Source organism: Sander vitreus, chromosome 4 (genome assembly GCF_031162955.1).
Source record: "Sander vitreus isolate 19-12246 chromosome 4, sanVit1, whole genome shotgun sequence".
NCBI lineage: Eukaryota > Metazoa > Chordata > Actinopteri > Perciformes > Percidae > Sander > Sander vitreus.
In genome coordinates this window covers 19,608,295-19,620,989 of record NC_135858.1, presented here as the reverse complement: position 1 = coordinate 19,620,989, position 12,695 = coordinate 19,608,295, and the positions used below count along the sequence as shown (strand labels likewise).

The 12,695-nt window shown below is 40.0% G+C and overlaps 1 protein-coding gene across 3 annotated transcripts in view; it reads left to right on the top strand.

Annotated features, from left to right (window-relative positions):
• Window positions 1-12,695, top strand: part of LOC144517078 (zinc finger E-box-binding homeobox 2) — a 29,661-nt gene that overhangs the window by 4,423 nt on the left and 12,543 nt on the right. The window contains exon 1 of one of the 3 annotated variants that reach the window (XM_078248905.1): window positions 10,662-10,831. The exons of the other annotated variants lie outside the window; for them this stretch is intronic. The gene's annotated coding sequence lies outside the window, so the exon portion shown is untranslated. Of the gene's footprint in view, window positions 1-10,661; window positions 10,832-12,695 lie in introns of those variants that run through there. 3 annotated transcript variants of the gene reach the window in all.

Sequence of the window (12,695 nt, the reverse complement as noted above, 5' to 3'; positions counted from 1 at the left end):
TGTGTGTGTGTGTTTGTGTGGGTTTTTCTGGCACAGTACTGCCACTGTGAGCATAGCACACTGTACACAAAGGACTCAAGCAGCAGAAAAGAGAGAGAAAAAGAGAAAGAGAGAGAATAGAGGGGAAAACATTTGAACGTTAAAGACTGACGCGCTTGTACAGTACAGAGTGGTGGGGCCGGGCCTTTTGGACTGGGCCTACTTTAACGGCAGATGTATCTGCGCTTTGGGATGAGGGCTGGGGAGAGTGAGACAGCAATGAAGAGCCCAGGCACCACAGTTTATTACCAGGACTCTTCAAGGGGCTCAGCTCAGGCGTCAGAACCAACGGGTGGGAGGGACAGAGGAGGAAGAAAGTAGAGGACGATGACAGAGGTGGGGAACTGATGGGGTTGACAGGGCTGAAGACAGCGAAAACAGCTCTTCGGCGTGAGAAGACAAGAGATGGAGGGGCGTGAGGAGTGGAGACAGAAGAGACGGGACAGGCGACAGAGTGGGATAATCTAAGTGTTTCCTCATTTGTTCCTCAACATTCCCACAGCTCCAAGTGTCACAGATTTCACCCATAGCTCTATGTGTGTGATGCCAGATATGCACTGCAGTAATGGGGAATCCCTTGATTGAGTCCCTCTGGTATTTTTCACGTTTATTCGATTATTGCTCTCGTTTCATATGTGGCCACAGCAGTCCTATCTCTTACTGTACATTTCTGCCGCGTGGCTGCCACACTGTCGATCCCCTCCAGGCGGAATTATTTGGAAAGTTTTTCGGTGCCATTGCAGGATTTATACATGTAGAGGGGTTTTCCACCATATTAGCTCCTGCACATGACTGTTTGATCATCATTGAGTTGTATGATCTCTTTTGTCGAGATCCCTTAGTAGATGAATGTGATAGCCATCATCCACCAATAATTAGAAACAAGTTAAAAATGGTGAATACATGTCTTCATTAGAAACTTGAGAGCTGAGTTTGTCTGATGATCACGCTACTTTAAACTGTAAGATCACGCTAATATACAGATCATGAGGTGTGTGTGTGTGTGTGTGTGTGTGTGTGTGTGTGTGTGTGTGTGTGTGTAGGCTTTGGTGTGTGTGTATATAGGTGCCTGGATATGCACTTTTCACACGTTCAACACCAACTGTATTTCTTGCGGTTTCTCACTCATATACAAGCACAATTTTCACATCAAAGGTGTTTTAGCTGATAAGGTTTACATACTGTATAGTTTGGTATTGCAAATTGATCCCTTTTCATTCTTGACATATGCCATTTGCAGTATTATTATTACATTCTTTGTCGTTGCTTTGGCAAGACTCCTCATCATTAAGTCTATTTGTGGATCTTCCTTGTGTGCAGACAGCCTGGGTATTGTGTGTTTGATGCTGCACATGTTTGACAGAAGAAAGAGGTTAAAACTATCCAGATAGGCAGGCTCTCTGCACACAATTTATAGATATGTGCTGTTTTATCACACCTCAAATTAAATTTGGAAACTCTGCTTCAGCTGTCATGTATTACAAGGCCCAGATGGGTGGCAGAGAGAGAGAGAGAGAGAGAGAGAGAGAGAGAGAGAGAGAGAGAGAGAGAGAGAGAGAGAGAGAGACATTGGACAGGGAGAAGGAGGAGAGCAGCCTGGCTGGCAGGCAGGCAGGCAGACCCACTCAGCTGGCTGAGAGTGTGCCAGTATCTAGATACTGTATAGCAGAGCAGCAGGTTGAAAGAGGAACAGTTTGATATGTGGTGTTTATAAGCAACAGACAGGAGTACGGCCACATTTGTTTAGGATCTCACCTCTGACACCAGAAAACCTCAGACCTGCTGGTGTTTTTGGTTTCATCAGTCAAACACTTTGTTCTTTTGACTTGCTTCCATGGGCGATTTAGACCCTTTTTAGGGGGGTTTAAGCCCTTATGTGACAGTCACATTCTCATTAGGGGCTGAGCCCCCCTAAAGGTCTGATCCTACAATTGCTTGCTTTTCACCACTTTTTCTTGTCTTTTATTCTTTGCACATTTCACTGAGTCCAAGTTGATTTTCTTATTGTTTTGATGTTTTAAACCTAAAAATGTGTCTGTCTCGCTTTGTCTCATGTGTATCTGTCTTTCCACTTGCCATTACCAATATATACACACAGCACTGCAGCTCACAAAACATATTGTAGAACTCAACTGTATCGAAAGAGAAATAATCAATTACCATGTTTAGCTGTGCATTGGATTCACTTTGTGATGACAAACAAAGGGACATTGTTACTCCAAAACCAGAGCATGACGATAAATGCAGAAGATAAAACATGTGCTCTATATGGATTCATTGTAGGGAATTGATAGTAGGAGTGGGTGATATGGATACATTTGCCTTTTACTGTATATGAAGTTTTATGATACGATAGACGTATGTCATGATATAGTACATTTTTTGGAAAAACAATTAGAGAACTGCTGGTGGATAAAATAATCAATCTAGGAGTGCAACCAAGGATGATCTATCAATCATTTCATTTATGAACTGTTTAGTCTATGAAATGTCAGTATAGTGAAACAAATCTGTTACAAGTTCCAGAGCAGAGGGTGAATTAACAGTCCAAAACCCAAATGTATTCAGTTTACAATGGTATAAATGTGTGAAGCAGCGAATCTTCACCTTTGAGAAGCTGGAACCAGCGAATGTTTGGCTTTTTTTGTTTTATTGGATTAATTTAATAGCCAAATTGTTGACAATTCATTTTCTGTTGATTGAGTAATCATCTCCAAACTCTAAACCAGATAAACATAGGCCTACATCATCACATCAGTGCAAAATTATGCAATATTTCTGTATAAACCTGCACAGTCCTCCACCAGCCAACTCCCCCTCTGTCTCCCTGTACCTGTGATCACCTGGCACCACCTTCATTTGACCTGCACATCCCACTCTCTTTACACACACACACACACACACACACACACACACACACACACACACACACACACACACACACACACACACACACACACACACACACACACACACTTACCTGGGAGGGAGTGAACACATTCCATCATGGAGCGAACATGCTTCACTGATCTTTTGGCCCACCTGTTACGGTCTTAAATTTTACACAAATCTTTATCTATCTGACTCCATTTCTCTCAATAACCCCCTCACTCTTTTTGCTGAAAATGTCTCATTTTAACTCATTTCCACTTTGTCTCCAACAGACACCTTTCAGTAATGGCAGCTTCGGCTTCTCAAATTTCTCATAGGCAATTAATGTGTTGTGTGCACTCATTAATTCAGTGTTTCACATTGGTCATGTTATTACTGGTGTAACAGAAAAGTATCTCCAACGTAAAGGTCACAATGAGGGAAACTGTGAGAGTTTATGATTAATGAGTAATGAGAATGCTATTTGTGTAGTTTTATGCCTTTAAACACAAAACACACTGTTTAAACTCCAGACAGTCTCAGACAGAAGAAATATGTTAATGTTTGCTAGCTGCATGCAATATTAGATCTACAAATTAATCTTTGGTAGCTCAGGTACGATAAAGAACAGGATCCATTCACCGGAAGTATTTTGTGCTAGAAAGGAAGCAACACCAATAATATCAGTTGACACTGGTCCACTCTGTCATTTATCACTGTGTAACAATCTAGTAAACAGTCTTATCTCATCTTTGTTAAAGAATTTCTCATGGTATGTGACAGGTTATCATGTTTTTGTTGGTAATGCAAAATTACAAAACCAGGGAAGGTTTTAATTTAAAAAGACCAGTCACTAATCAAAATAAACGAATAGGCAAGGAAAACAAAAAGTAAGTCAAAATAAATCAATTTATTTTTCCTCTTTGGCTTTGTGGCTGACTTTGGTACCTCGGGGAAACAGTGTAGTTATGATTATACGGTGCATGTGTCCAGCATGCAGGAGGGATGGAAGGGGAAGTAAAGTCATAAGGCAGTCTGGCAGCATATCAGAGGGAGGTAACGTCATCTAAATGATACAAGTAATAGGTAGGTGTGAATGTGTCCAGGCCTGATATTGGGACAGGGCTCTGAATTTCAGACACAGATCTGGAAGGTTGACTTCATTGTCACTTTTTCTTTTTTCTCCCCTTCTCAGATTTGCAGCTTTTTCTGGCTCTCATCGGTTGTCTTTCTTTCTTCTCAGCCTCTTTGTCGCTATTTCTCTTACTGTTTCAGTGTTCTGTCTTCGTTTCTCTTTCTCCTCTGTCTTTGTTATCCCTTTGATTCTTTGAAACTTCTTCTGCTTTCTTACCCTCTCCTACATCCTCTGTTCCTCCTAGCCCAGACTCCCCAAGTCCTGTACGGTCGCCATCATCCCCCCTCCACCTCCTCTCCCTGAGCGCCTCCCCTGTCCCACTGACACCACACGCTGCTCCCATCCCCCGAAAACCACTTCAAACAGCTAGCGCCATCAAAGCCCACAGTCAGTCAGCCAGGCAGCCAGTCAGCCAGCCAGCCAGCCTTCTGCTTCGACTTAAAATTACTGTCGTCCCAGTCGCAAGGCTGCTTTCCTCTTCTGATACACATCAAAGATCCTCTTAAACTCCCAAAGTTTGCTTTTTAAACCTTTCTTCTTGTTGAATCTTTTTTATATACACATTATTTCACTGGTTGAGGTCTCTTTCTCTCCCTCTCTCTTCTTGCCATCATTTTTTTCTCTCCAACTGGGCCAGGTCAGTAATGACATGCACACACTCTCTTGTGTGGTTCTGCTGTCTTTGCATTTTTCTCCATGACTTTAATTAGTTTCTTTTTCAAGGCGTTGGTTCAGGCTGCAGAGCACACTTTCACACACACACACACACACACACACACACACACACACACACACACACACACACACAAATCTGTTACTAATGAACATATGGATGTGTGTGTGTGTGTGTGTGTGTGGATTAATATGCAATATGACTCATACATCTTCCTAATCAGAACTGCATAACCACTAAAAGACCAGTTTAATAGTGGGTTCCCATTTTTGCTGCCTGTATTTCTCTGTGTGCGTGTTTAAGGGGCAGAAAAAGTGTTGAAAGAACAGCAGGGACTAAGAGAGAGAGAAAGAGAGAGAAAGAGAGAGAGAGAGAACATAGATGGTGTGTGCAGACATGGGAGGAACAATTCAGAGAAAAAGAAAATAGAAGCAGAGTGACACATTAGAAAGGCATCCTTTCTATGTTTCAAAGCCTCTGAGGTCACATCACTTGAAATGTTTCGGTGTATCATCATCTCTTGAGTGGAGGATGTAATGTCGACATACGCCAGAGGATGGCGCCCCGTCTGTATGTTAACCAGGCAGGAAGGCTGCCGGGTCTCATCTATAGGCTGTGTCTATTAAAACAACATTTGTCATTATAAAACAACATATATTTAGATACAGCTATATCCTATACTCTCTAATTTTACTGAATGAGTTGTCCAGCAGTAGCAGCAGTGGATAACAGTCTGTTGATGTCTTTTCAGGTTCTTTGCTGACTATCAGGACATCAATACATTTTAGTTAGTTTAGTGGAATAACAGATTGAGATTATTACTATTGTCAGTTATAGTGGCAGTAAGAGCTGTAATGATAGTTGAATTTATGTCGCTGTGACTGCATGTGTAGTGAATACCTTCACATGGTCTGCTCTGATCTTTTTATATCTTAATGTGGGTTTCTCAGAATTCTTGTATCTTGTGTTTTAAATCTGCTTTGAGTGGTTAGCTTAAGACATGTTGGGCTTTAATGCAGTAAATTGTCTTTTTCAAGAAGACCACATCACGCAAAACACCTCTAACAGATCATATACACAGATGTTTGAAGTAGACAAGGTCAGTGGGATACCAGGCATATTTGTTTCACAAACAAATCTCCCGTAGTGAGTAACTGAAAGTTGCAGCCCGAGTTGAACTAACCAAATCCCACATTGTATAGCTGTTAAGCTCAAAGAGAAGTTTTATTTAGCGTGCACCCCTATTAAAAAACTTCAGAACCTTTGTGCTCCGTCAGAGAATGTTTTAATATTCAAAAGGAGCCACTATTGTGTGGTTTCTTGCGCCAACGTACAAAATAAAGAGCCACATCAGAAAGCTGGAACAGTCCCTGAGCATTTTCATGTGTAAAGAAAAAAGAGGGAAAACTAATTTGGAGGGGGGAGACAGGGGTATTTATAGAGTGGTGTGAGAGTATTTGCAATGACAGGAGCCTAATGAAGTGGAGTATGGGTTTTGATTCACAATGTGGTGAGTGCGTGGGTCCCTCTGTGACCGTTACTGCATTCCAGCACCGATCCCTCGCTACACGGAAACCAGTGCGGGCCACAGGAGGAGGCGGAGGGCCAACTCAAAATAACGTGTTCCTCTAACCAAGCTAACCTTTCTTACCAACATCAGTCCTGCTTCCAGTGCAGCAGATGCACACAGGGCACGATGGCACTGAGCTCAAAACATAATAACAAGGCTTTGTTCATATATGCAAGCTCTCACAGCACAGTGTAGATACAGTAGTTAAGTTAATTTTGCCACTGCTGGTGAGTCATTGACATGGCAAATGAGTCACATTACACAATCTATGACATAGCAGGGACTTCCAGAATGATATCAACAGACTTATTTAAAAAAAAATGTAGCTAGTCCTGTGGAAACTGTATTGTGTGTGAGAGCTTATTACAGATGTGTAATGAGAAAGCGAGAAAGGGACAATGAGTGAGATCAAAGGCTGTAAGTCATCATCATTGTAGTGAACGGTGCGAATGTTTTGGATGTTAAGTTGCTGATAGAACAACTAAGCAGTTTTTGGCACGGTTTAGAGAATTCAACTGAAAGTATAGGTATTTTATATATTTTTTTTAGATGTAAACTTCCTATATCCTTGTGACAGAACAGATACTTAAATGCATTATTTAAAAAAAAAAAAAATCTTCTCCTCTTTACTGTGAAAGTGGAGAGAACACTGTGTTACTTTTGCAAGCTGCCCATAAAGTTCAAGAAGTGGCACTAAAGCAGAAAGCCACACTCATCTGCTTTGAAGGTGAAGGCCGGTGTCAAACAAGGTAAAACATTTCTTTGGTAAATGTCACTGTGGTGGTCGACAGGACAGGTAAATATGGCGGCAAACATGTTAGGCAGCAGCAAACAGGAAACCTCCAAAGGAAGGAGACAATCAACCACATGGGCTCTTTGCACACCTCTTCTCTCACACCTTGCCTCATTTGTGCAAAAATGATAACTGATTGCTGCATTGTTTGCATACAAATTGATTCTAACTGTCTCAGATGTTAGTATCAGAGCAGTAGGGGCTTTAGTAGTTTTTAGTACTTATTGTTATCTGTTAATGGGAAAAGTACAGTATATCACACAGCTGAAAGGTAAAGGAAAAACGTGAAGTAGCACTTGTGTCTTAGACAAAACATATGAACCTCGTTAAATACATTCTAATATGAACTTTGACTTCTATTCATTTTCATCCCATCCCTACTGTGTTTTTATTTGTCTAAAACAAACAGGGAAATAGCAAATGAGACTGAGGTGCTCATCCACTTTTTACCCAAAGCGGTTTGTTTTGGGTGATCTGTGCACCTCCTATGGCTGAGATGCTTTATGTTAAAAAAAGCATACCCTATGGAAAGAGGCGGCATTATCAGAAGATAACAGCTATTATAATGACACACTGAATAATATAGGGTATCATTGCCTCTTTAAGCTCTACCTGTGAGAAATGTAAAGCTATTAATTTGGAAGTTCCTGTGGAGGCAGTTGTCAACTGTTGAAATCATTATAGGCCACAAAAATATATCATGTATGTCTAGAGTTGACTCACCACAATCTAAGAATACATAGCTCGGCTGAGAATCTACAAGAGAGGATGGATGTATGTACCCTGTGAGTGTGTTTCTCCGTCTTCTTCACACCGCCTCTCCATGGTTGTCTGCAGTTTACCTCCAAGGAAGTCACAGTTGCCTCACTGTTTCACTAGCATGTATACGCACCTTTGTGGTGCGATTACCGGTCTGGGCCACAAGTTATTTGGGAGCCCTTTGCTGTCCATGTTCACTCTAACTTGCTTCTATTTCTTTTATTTCTGTCTCTGTCTGAAATGCATAAACACAGACTGACACTGTAAGATAGAAAATGCTGTTTGAGTGTATGTTTAGTAAATTTAACAATCACGTCATATTCGTGCTTTGTGTTTTTAATCACAAAACAATAGAGATGGTGAAAAAAATCCCATATGTTAGTTTGGCAAATTAAACCTTAAAATAGAAGTATTGTATTTAGTGAATGTACACATACTCAAAGCAAAGATGTGCAGTATGCACGGGTAAAGTGCAACGACGAGTAGAAGGAGGTGAAAGATAAAGACAATGGCAGACAAGTCGATATCCTCTCAGTTTCATCACAAGGTAGATAAGTTTGCCCTGCATACTTCTGTTACAGCTTTGTTAACTTTATGTTTGGTGTTTTTACTGTACATTAGTTCACTTTATTTGCTGTTGGTTTAATATGTTGGTCTTTTAAAGTCACATGAGAGCAGGTTTCCACTCAGCAGATGTGGTTCACCTTTGGGTGCAGTGATGTGACATGTAGATAGAGAATAACAGATCAGTAATTCTGATTTCATTTGACTTTCAGAAGCTTGGGCTCTTTCAGAGCAGTCATGGCAGCTATACACAACACCACACTATGTTACAGCGGGTGTCTCGGGGGATGTGCTTTGATTCGCAGAGGCTCCTCTGAAATCGTGTTGAGGAGCTCATATGTTAATAATGAAACTAACAGCAGCGCACAGTCACACTAAAAGCAAAACTCGTTGACAAATCAACTTTGCGAGTGTGGTGTCAGTGAATAGCTCGGTGGCTTTGAAGCTAATAAATTCCAAAAGGGATTCTGTTTTTGTCTCACAAGGGCCCTAATTGAACAGAATCATTAAAAGCCACAGTGAACAAAGACAAAATAGTTTCACTACGGTTTTTGTTGTCAATTTAAAGATGCAGAATTGCGCTGCAGTTGTCTTTGCAGAGCCTTAATCAATATGAGGAAATTAGCTTGGTGTTTATTTCTTGAGCTGATTGTTCTGTGTGCCTCTGAGTGTTTCAAAGGGCAGATGTTGCCACTCAGCTGCACATTCTGTGGCAGTGGTTTAAATGCTCTGACAGGGTGGTGTCTCCTAATGAGCGGGACATCTAAAGGCACAGAGCCGTGACTTTGCTGCTGTGGCACCGCATGGGCTTTAACTTTTCTCTGACTGCTATTCAGATATTCATGGAGTCACACACACACACACACACACACACACACACACACACACACACACACACACACACACACATATTGTCATGTCTTTTTTTGCTGCGTTTGATCATGCTGTAGTCCTCTGCAGCAGCAGGCCGGTCTTGCTCCCATTTGTGCCCACAATACAAGTCGTATTTGTTTGTTTTTCTGTATTTCTCTGTACTCTAGTTTGTGTGTGTGTGTGTGTGTGTGTGTGTGTGTGTGTGTGTGTGTGTGTGTGTGTGTGTGTGTGTGTGTGTGTGTGTGAAGGGAATTTCCCTCTGTAGCATGTTTTTCACAGTCGACATCAGTTGGAGGATTTGTATCAGAGACAGTTTCTGCCTTCTGTCTTTCTCTCTTTTTATTCTTATTCTCTAATTCCTCACTCCTCTTTCTTTCAACTCTCTCTTTTTCTCCATCACTTTCCTTTCTTGCTCTCAGTTTAGTTTATTCTCTGTGCAGTATCCTTTATGCACTGGTGTCTCTGCATCTCACTCTTTTCACCCCCTTTCTCGAACATACACACCACAGCACTGTGTACCAAACACACTGCAAGAATGCAAAAATCACATACACACACCACACATCACATTCAAGCATCTCTTCCTCCACACTAATATGACCTTTACGATCTCCATCACAGTGTCACACTTTCAGTCTCATTTATTCTTGCCGGCAGCCATTTCTTTTTTTTGTGACTCGCTGCCAGCCGGCTAAGAAACGACTGTAATCAATTGAACTAGAACTTGACTGTGTGACTTTGACTTTCATATCAATGTGTTTGTGGTTATTTTCACCATCATTAGACAAGAATGTTTGTACTTCCTCTTCTCTGGTCACAGAAATGCAATAAAATGCAACAAAACATCACATTACCACCATTCCTGTTGGTTAACATGTAATTTAGAGCATTTAATCCTCATTTTGCTGTCTGCATTCATAATATAATCTGTAAAACATTTTGATAAATTATAATCAAGAGTTGCATTCCAAAATGAGGCCACCACCAAAAGGAAATTTCAACATTCAAGTTTACTGTAAAGTAAATTAAACTCACTTTGGAATATTGTTGGTATCATACACTATCCTATGATCTTATAAATGACAACATTTTGAAATGAAATCTTTTTGTATTAAAAGCTTTTTTGTTGCAGAACATGTCTAGGAAAGGACAGTGTGTTCATTATGTATTTGGTGCATGTGCAATAACACAATTAGATAAAACACAATTGGCACATGGGCATCAGTGTGTTTTTGTCCCTCTCAGTGTTGCTAGTGCAGGTCAAACCAAACCAGATCAGGCCAAGGTGCCAAAGAACCATCCCCCTGAAAGACAAAGAGAGTGTGAGTTGCTGCTACGATTGAGGAGATCAGGTGGGAGGTGTTTGTTCTTGGTTGCGGTCCTCCCCTGACTCATTGTACAAATGTCATACAGCAGGTATGACTAAGAGAGCTGCCACAGTGAGAATTTTTTAAACTCCTTGTTTGATTTCTGCAATATATTGGAAGATGGGTCATCGTGAGCTCGCTCTGCAGATGAATATGGATTTACCTCGTCTCTAAACTGCTCTCATAGGTACTGTAAAATGACAATACACACATCTTCCTGTGCTTGCTTTTTGTTTGTTGTTTAGCGTGTGGGCGTCCATGATCCTCGTGGTAATATATTGAGTTCAAAATAGCAAGTGTTGAGGTTCTTTTGACATCTGTGAAACCATCACAGTTTTAACAGCATGAAAGAAGCATTATATCATGCATTAACTAAACCAAATAATTTAGAAATAATATAAAAAAAAAAAAAATATATATATATATATATATATATATATATATATATATATATATATATATATACACACACACACACACACACACACACACACACACACACACACACGTTTTATATCAAAAGAGTTCTGTTACAAAAATATGATGAATCAGTAAGTTTTTAATTATGCATCAGTGTATTCAGTTGACTGTATCCCTTCTTGTTTTATCACAATTTTGTTTAAAAAGTGATTTGAAGTCAAACTTAAAAACATTACAAAGTGTCAAAAGAGTGTAAAAATAAAATTGAAAAGTCATAACCTAAAAAAATGAATTCAAATTAAAACTAAACTCAGAACTTAAAAATATGTACTCCATTTTTTTCCTACGTATATTTAAAGGTCATTTTAATTGTATGCATATGGTGTGTAGTTCTAATTTTGTGTATATAACAAAAACTCTACTTCTATGACACTTTTAATTGAGTCACAAAGTTTTTCTAACACATTTATTAACAACCGTATCAGAAATACTACTATTTCTGTTCAATTTGGGTGTTGCTCAAAATGTATTTCTGCCAGTTACCAAAATGTCTTCAACTGATATTTGCATAAAAAAGGGTTGGTTGGTTGGTTGGTTGTTTTTATCTCATGTGAGAAATAAAAAAATAGCATTGATATCATAACATTAACATTATTCTGGCTTTTATGTAGCAATCTTGAACTATAAGAATCAACAGAACGGTAAGGATTACATTGCGTGGTAAATTGGGCCTGGCCTTGTTTGTTGCCTTTAAAACCAAAAGAAACAAACAAGGTAATTTCTAGGTAATTATTCCATGCTTACCATTTAGCCACATAATTACTAAGTCAATACCAGATCACATGTGTGCGTCGTAAAATAAACTGCAGCTTAGCGTTTTGCTGTACAGTAGATGCCCTCTGGGATATAAACAGTGCAGAATTAGACTGATACTGAAGCTCTCTGTGCTGTTGTGAGCCAGTGCTCACAAATTGGGATTTTCTTTGTCTTTATCTTATGTGAATTATTTTTAGTTGTGGTTTGTATTTTAATGTGGTTGTGTAAAGATTCTTTCTCTCCGTGTCATGCACATATGTGCTTATGAATGTATCCAGACGTTATCCGTCTCTGTCTGGCTTTAGAAAACTGACTAAACTATGTAAATAATAAAATAACAATAGTAGATCATCACTTTTTAAGGCTTCAGATCAGATTCAAGATGGATCACAAGTACCCAGATAACCCAAATAGTGATGGGTTTTCTCAGGATAAAACTCTGGTGTCCCAAGCTGAAAACAGTAGACCTCTTTCTGGCAGGCAGACCGTCAATCTTTCAGAGTCACTGTCAGGCAGGGAAAGCGACAGACAGATTAAAATAGTGCAGTGCAGTGTTTGAGCTGCACACACTGTTGTCAAACCATCAGAAACAGTCGCCAAAAGACCGAGAGATCGACACTGTCAAGCATGATGCAGCACAGTTCAGTTAGCCCTCTCTGGATATGAGTCACATTCTTCCCACGCACACTAACAGTGCATACACAATAGCAGTGTACTGTGCTGTTATGTGTGTTATTCTGTGTTCAGCATCTTCCAACAAATTACACATTCTTAACACTCTTGCACATTGCATGAATTCATAACTCCTTTGTATC